We start from the raw sequence: 6,000 nt of genomic DNA on the forward strand, positions 1-6,000 counted from the left end.
AACAACTTTAAACTACCTACTTGTATACAGCCACGCCAACAGCTGTGGTGAAGCACCACGTTGTGATGATCTAAGGCTTTCTTATCTGCAGCTTATGAGTGCTGAGAGATACTAGGATTCTGCCAACCTGTCAGCTCCATTCCTGATTCACAGTCTTTTCTGTTTGCTGATGTCTTTTGCCTTCCCTTTCCAAAGTAGGTTGAATTTCCCAAAGTCATAGCGTTAGCCTGGCAGCAGTGGGTTTTCTAATGGAAGTTGTTCTCTATTCCTGTATGCAGAGAAAAAGTGATACAGTCTGAATGTTTTTGAAATTTGTTTTTCTAATGACATATGAGAGTATGTATCAAAAAGCCCCAAATTCTGTTGTAACAACAACAACAACAACAAATAATAATAATAATAATAAAATCTCTGGCCTTGTATCAGCTCTCTGGGAATGGATGATTCCTAAGAAACTGCAAAGAACAGTTCAAGTATAGGAGTACTTCCCTGGTACATGTTATATCACCCCCCCCCCCAGATTTGCAGTTTAGGATTTCCACTGGCAGACGGACATCTTTACATGTAACAGCTTTTGATAAATTTTCTCCAGACACGTCCTAGCCTAGATAAATCTTTATCACCTAATTCTTGTAGCAGTCGGTTCCCTCAGTTTAGTTATTCAATGGATGAAGTGACACCTCTTTTGATATTACTAGTTTCTCTTTTTGACCCTTGTTCTTGTGTTGGAAGAGATGGTGAGCAGTGATTTCCCACTTGCTGTCTTTGTCACCTGTCATTGTATACATATCTATCACAACCCCTGTTGTCTTCACCCAGGCTGAGGCATTGGGGTCTATCTCATCATCTCACAGACAGAATTCCATACCTTTTGCCTTTTCTCTTACCCCTTCTAGCTGAAGTACGTGGCAAACTGGAACTGCACAGAAGTATTCAAGTAGTGTCAGTATTATATTTTTATACAGATGCACTACAAAATTATGTTTTCTGTTTTCCATTTCTTTCCTAATAATTTATAACATGGCTTTTTCACTGCTACAGAAATTTTGGAATAGCTCTGAAATTTTGACAGTATTATGCAGTATAACCCAAAAATCTCTGTCCTGAGTGGTGATGGTCAGCTCAGACCCCATTATTATATATGAAAAATTCTTTCCCTCTGTCCACCACTCCTGCCCCATGAGTATCACTTCATGTTTTTCTTATTTTGAATTTAATCTGGCTTTGCATCTAGCACTCAGTCACTTTGTATCATAAGTTTCTTTTGTGGGGTTTCGTTGTGTCTGAGTTATTTTGGGTTGTAAGGAAAGGAACATTTCCAGCAAACGCTTTTGCATCCCAATTGACTCTTTCCAGATCGTTAATGAAAATTTTGTGTTTCACAAGCTTAAGCACACATTCCCATGAAACCTCACTGGAGGTGAACCTGTAAGTTGTGCTTCATCCCTGAAACAAAAGCAGCAGCATCTGTTTGTTCACCTCTGTGACATGCCTCCTAAAAAGCTGGCTTGTAAATCCAGTTCTTTGCAACATTAGCACAATTTGGAGAAAGCATGTGTTTAAATTGTTCTGGGATGTCAGGTTTAAATTATGCCCTGCAGCGTGGGGACAGGACCCTGCAGGAAGATGGTTGCAGGATATGTTCCCATGCTGCAGGTCACTGTAGGTACAGGATTCATGCTCTGGAAATATGGCAAGCAGTCTCTCAGCTGAAGGACAATGCTTAATCAGGTATAAGAGATTAATTTCACAGCTTGATCTTGTGATTACTGTCTGAAGAGTGACCAGTTGTGCACTGTGCCAGGTCTGTTGGCATTAGTTCAACCTCTATTACTTTAGGAAATCATTGTGTGTAACTAGATCTTTGTTCTCTGGAAAAACATGCTAATTAGAAGTTATCTGTCCTAATTAATTTCCCTAATTAGTTTTAATAATTTAATATAAATCAACATTTTTTATTTAAAAATAGTGAACATATTTCAAAATGATTTTTGAAAGATTTGGAGTGGAGAGTGGTATTTTGGCCACATGTTTGGAAGTATGTTCCCACTAAAGGGGGAAGATGTTCTTTCCTGAATAGTATGTATGTATGCTGGGGGCAAAAAAAAAATTCTTTTTTCTTTTTTTTTTTTTTAATCAGGGTGGGAATGTACAAGAACTATGGTCTGAAGTAGTGAATAGGTTTTCTTTTCCTCTGTTCTTTCCTTGCTGGGGCTGGCTTTGAAAAATACTGAAATTATTTTGAGATTTTAATAAACAATCCAGGAAATTGGAAGTTTTTATTTTGACAGTTTCAAGATGAAGTGTTTTAGCTTTCATATCAAAACTAATTTTTCAACTTGAAACATCCTTTTAAAAGAGGCAAAAAACAATCTCTTGTGGAGATGACTGGTCTTGATCATGGGTGATGTCCTGTTGGATTATCAGTGAGCGGAAAGTAGTTTGGCTACTGCCAAAGGTATGTTTACACAAAAATAGAAAGTTTCTGCTTTTGGGTTGTAATGAAATATTTTTCTTAATCACCTAATAGTAGTAAGGACATGACAGGAAAAACTTTATACGGAGTTCAACAGTATCCAGATTAACTTTCCTGCAAGTTGCTGACCACATAAGGAACGGAGCTTCTCCCCCAGTGGCAGAGATGGGAGGCCTTGCCCCCACTCTGTGCTTGTCAGCAGATCTCAGACAGCCCCAGATTAGAGCAAATATGCCTGGGACCTGTGTCTGGAACCTGACTTGCCTTCAGCTGAGCATCTCACCCTGCCTCCCTTGTTCCTTATCTGCGCCCATGAATTGGCACTGCTGCTCTGCTGCTGCTGCTTGAGAAGCAACGTGGCCTCTTTGCCACTTCCTGGCTTGCCTCTTACCAACTAAAAAGCCAAGTTTAACAGTGATGGGTGGTACCAGTGCTCCACAGCAAAGTTTCATCTGTGTTAGTCTTATGCCTACATGCCTGTTACCAGAGTAGTTGCTGTGGTGAGGGGAGGGAAAATGCTGTCACAGTGTCTCTCAGTTTAATGAAGTGCCCGGATTCAGTTGGGTCCTCTTTCTTTCTGCATGCATGTTCCTATCTGTTTGCAGCCAAAAATGAAAACAAAAAATGAAACCACCTTTTTTTCCTCCCTATTAAAGCCATTCAGTCATTGTCTTTTTGGGACATGCCGTCTATAGTACTTAAAATTTAAGTTAGTCAAGGAGCCAGAGCTGGTGTTGAACTGCTGCCTATACTGGTTGGTGGTGGTGGGTTCATGGGTTTGGTGGATTTTTTTTTGTTTGGATTTTCCTGTTAGGAAGCAGAGACAGTGACAGAAGATGAAAGATCCTGCCTTCTGTATATACAGAGCAGCTTCCTGCACTACCTGTGTATGTACGTGCATTGCCCTGAATTCAGCCTCCCTGTGGGTTGCAGGTGAGTGGGGAGCCTCATTTCCTAGGTCTCCTGTTGCCTATTCTTAGCAGTACTGATTGTGATCTTGCAACTGAGCAGCTTCAGGGCAAGTTGGATTAGTACACTGGTCTGATGGAAATCTGATTAGAGCTTAGATGTGTGTTTTGTAAGATAAACAGATCTGACTCATGATTCAGCTGTGGGATCTTGTGGGCTGCACTCAAGAGGGTTGGTGCAAGCACAAATCGAAGGGAGCAAGCCACAGTGAGATCAATTTATGCATGAAGATATACCTTGTGATCATAAAAAAAAAAGTCTTACAACCTCTTTAATTTGTTTTTAGTTTTGGGTTAGCTTTTTTTTTTCCCCCTGAGTGGACCTCCATTTCTGTGAGCTGTCAAAACCAAGATAACGCACTATGTCTGACTGTTCGTGCATAAATGAATTTTACAGTTGAGTATATCTGCTCGTAAAGAGCTCTCTGTTTTCTCTGCAGTTGAACTAGAAAAGTTTCTTAATGTATGTGAAGCATGAATTCAGATTAATTAAACAGATTTTATTTTATTTCTGATTATATTCACTGTGCGATCAATCCTTTGTTTAAGGTGCTTATTGCAATTCTTAGCTTTCCTCAAGGGATCTGTAACACTCATCTTTTACTGAGCAAGGTGTTGGAGGACATGCTTTTCCTACTAAAATGTGTTTGGTTTAATCCCAGTGATCCTTAGAGCCCCCTAATCCTCATGTGTCAGGTTGCTGCTACGTTGAAGTGTCTGGGGAAGAGAGAGCTGTAAGAAGAATCAGAAGACCCAAACTGGCTTTGCAGGACAGTGATCTTCAAACAGAAACATGCCTGTTCCCTGACAAGTCCTGGCATAAATCTGTTCCAGTATCAATCTAGCTGGGCAAAACTCATTCACGCATGGTCCCACATACTCCCTTGCCTCTCTTCACTGCCTGAGGATGGGACTTGCCCAGGTCCCAGACATCTTGTACTGCTCCAGAACCTGACATGGAGTGGGAGCCAGCTGCGCTAGCTGCTGCCCTTCCCCTTGAGGACTGAAGTTACTGCCCACTTTCTGCAGGAGTGGTAGGCCATGGATGCATCCTCTCTTCTTTCTCTTCTCTCTCTTTCCTTCCTGCACACTCCCTGCCCCATGTGGGAAACATTGGGGAGGGCTGAGGGGTCTGGAGACTACATTTGTGAAGGGCATGTTGAAAGATTGTGACAAAGCTGTGGTGTTTGGACTTTTCTGTGTAACCTTTGAGAGTTTCAATGGAGAATTACTGCTGGTCTTTGTACTTTGATGCCAGTTATGTCCATGCCCTAAACTTTCTGTCTATAATAAGCAATTAATTCTTTTGATATTTTGTTTTTTACAAGACTATTATGACTTGGACTGCCTTTCTCATGAGTCATGAGAATGGCAATTGGTAACCCACTAATATTGCTGCCCACAAGGGTTTGTAATTTTAGAAGTAATCACTTTGTGGCTGATGTAAATTTTGTAATGAGAAATACTAGATTTATGACTGCAGGATTTCTCACAGACTGTTTTATTGCTTAGAGGAATTGCTTTCTCTGTTGGGAAAATCCATCATTAGATGTCTGCCTCAAATGTTTTGTGGACCGTTTATGCTTGGAGAATGCTAATGCAATCATTGAAACAATAACGATGATTTGAGATAGTATAATTGTTCCCCTTCCCTTCACTCTAGACACCGAATGAGCTGCCAGTCAAGTTAGGTGTAGGTTCATAAGGGGACTTTACAGCCAGAATGCAAGCAATCGCAACGTCTGGTTGTTGGGTTCTTGCCCCACCTTGTAGATTTATTCCACTTTCCTGAAATAGGTAACTGATTTCTGTACATAGTAGCTGAGAAAAGCTGTTTGGAAGATAGCAAGATATACCACCTCTGTCATGATGATGATAACAACGGATTTTAAGGAAAGTCTTTACCGCTGTATTTTTGTGTGGAACATACCTAGGTAAAAAAACTGCCCGCCTGTGAGACTGACATCCTCTGGCAAGATGTCAGGGGGAGAAGAAACTCTGCAGTTCCTAATGAACCTCAGGCCTCAAAGATGTGAATTCCTCAGACCTGCTGGGGTTGAGGTGTTTCTGGCCATGCCTGCTGGATGTGGAAATTTTGGGGCCTAGCTAGCTTTTGTGATTAAAATCTTAGCATCTTGATGTGGAGTTTGATGATTACAGTTCTAGTTTGAAATATAAAATATAACTACTTAATACCTAAATCTGTTGTGGATCTGTGGCTGGGGTTTACTGTTGGCATGTGCTCTATGGTGACTTTTTGAGGCAGCTCTTGACAGTGTGGCTGTGCTGTGTGGTGCTGGGTGGTGGCCACTGTCCAGGGACGCTGCAGGTCCTCAGGCTGGCTCTGAGCAAACAGTGCATGAGCAAGGCAGGAGGGTACTTGCTTTATTAAGCTCTTTCCATTACTCCTGTGTAATAATGAACTAGTATGTTGACCTGGGAGCACTAGACAATAACTGCATGAATGTTACTGTTATTGCAGCTAAAGAAGAAGCTGCTGTTATGCATAGTTTCATTTCCTGTTTATTTGCTTTTTCGCCGAGAGCAGAGTATGTG

This window comes from Falco biarmicus, chromosome 11, assembly GCF_023638135.1.
Source record: "Falco biarmicus isolate bFalBia1 chromosome 11, bFalBia1.pri, whole genome shotgun sequence".
NCBI lineage: Eukaryota > Metazoa > Chordata > Aves > Falconiformes > Falconidae > Falco > Falco biarmicus.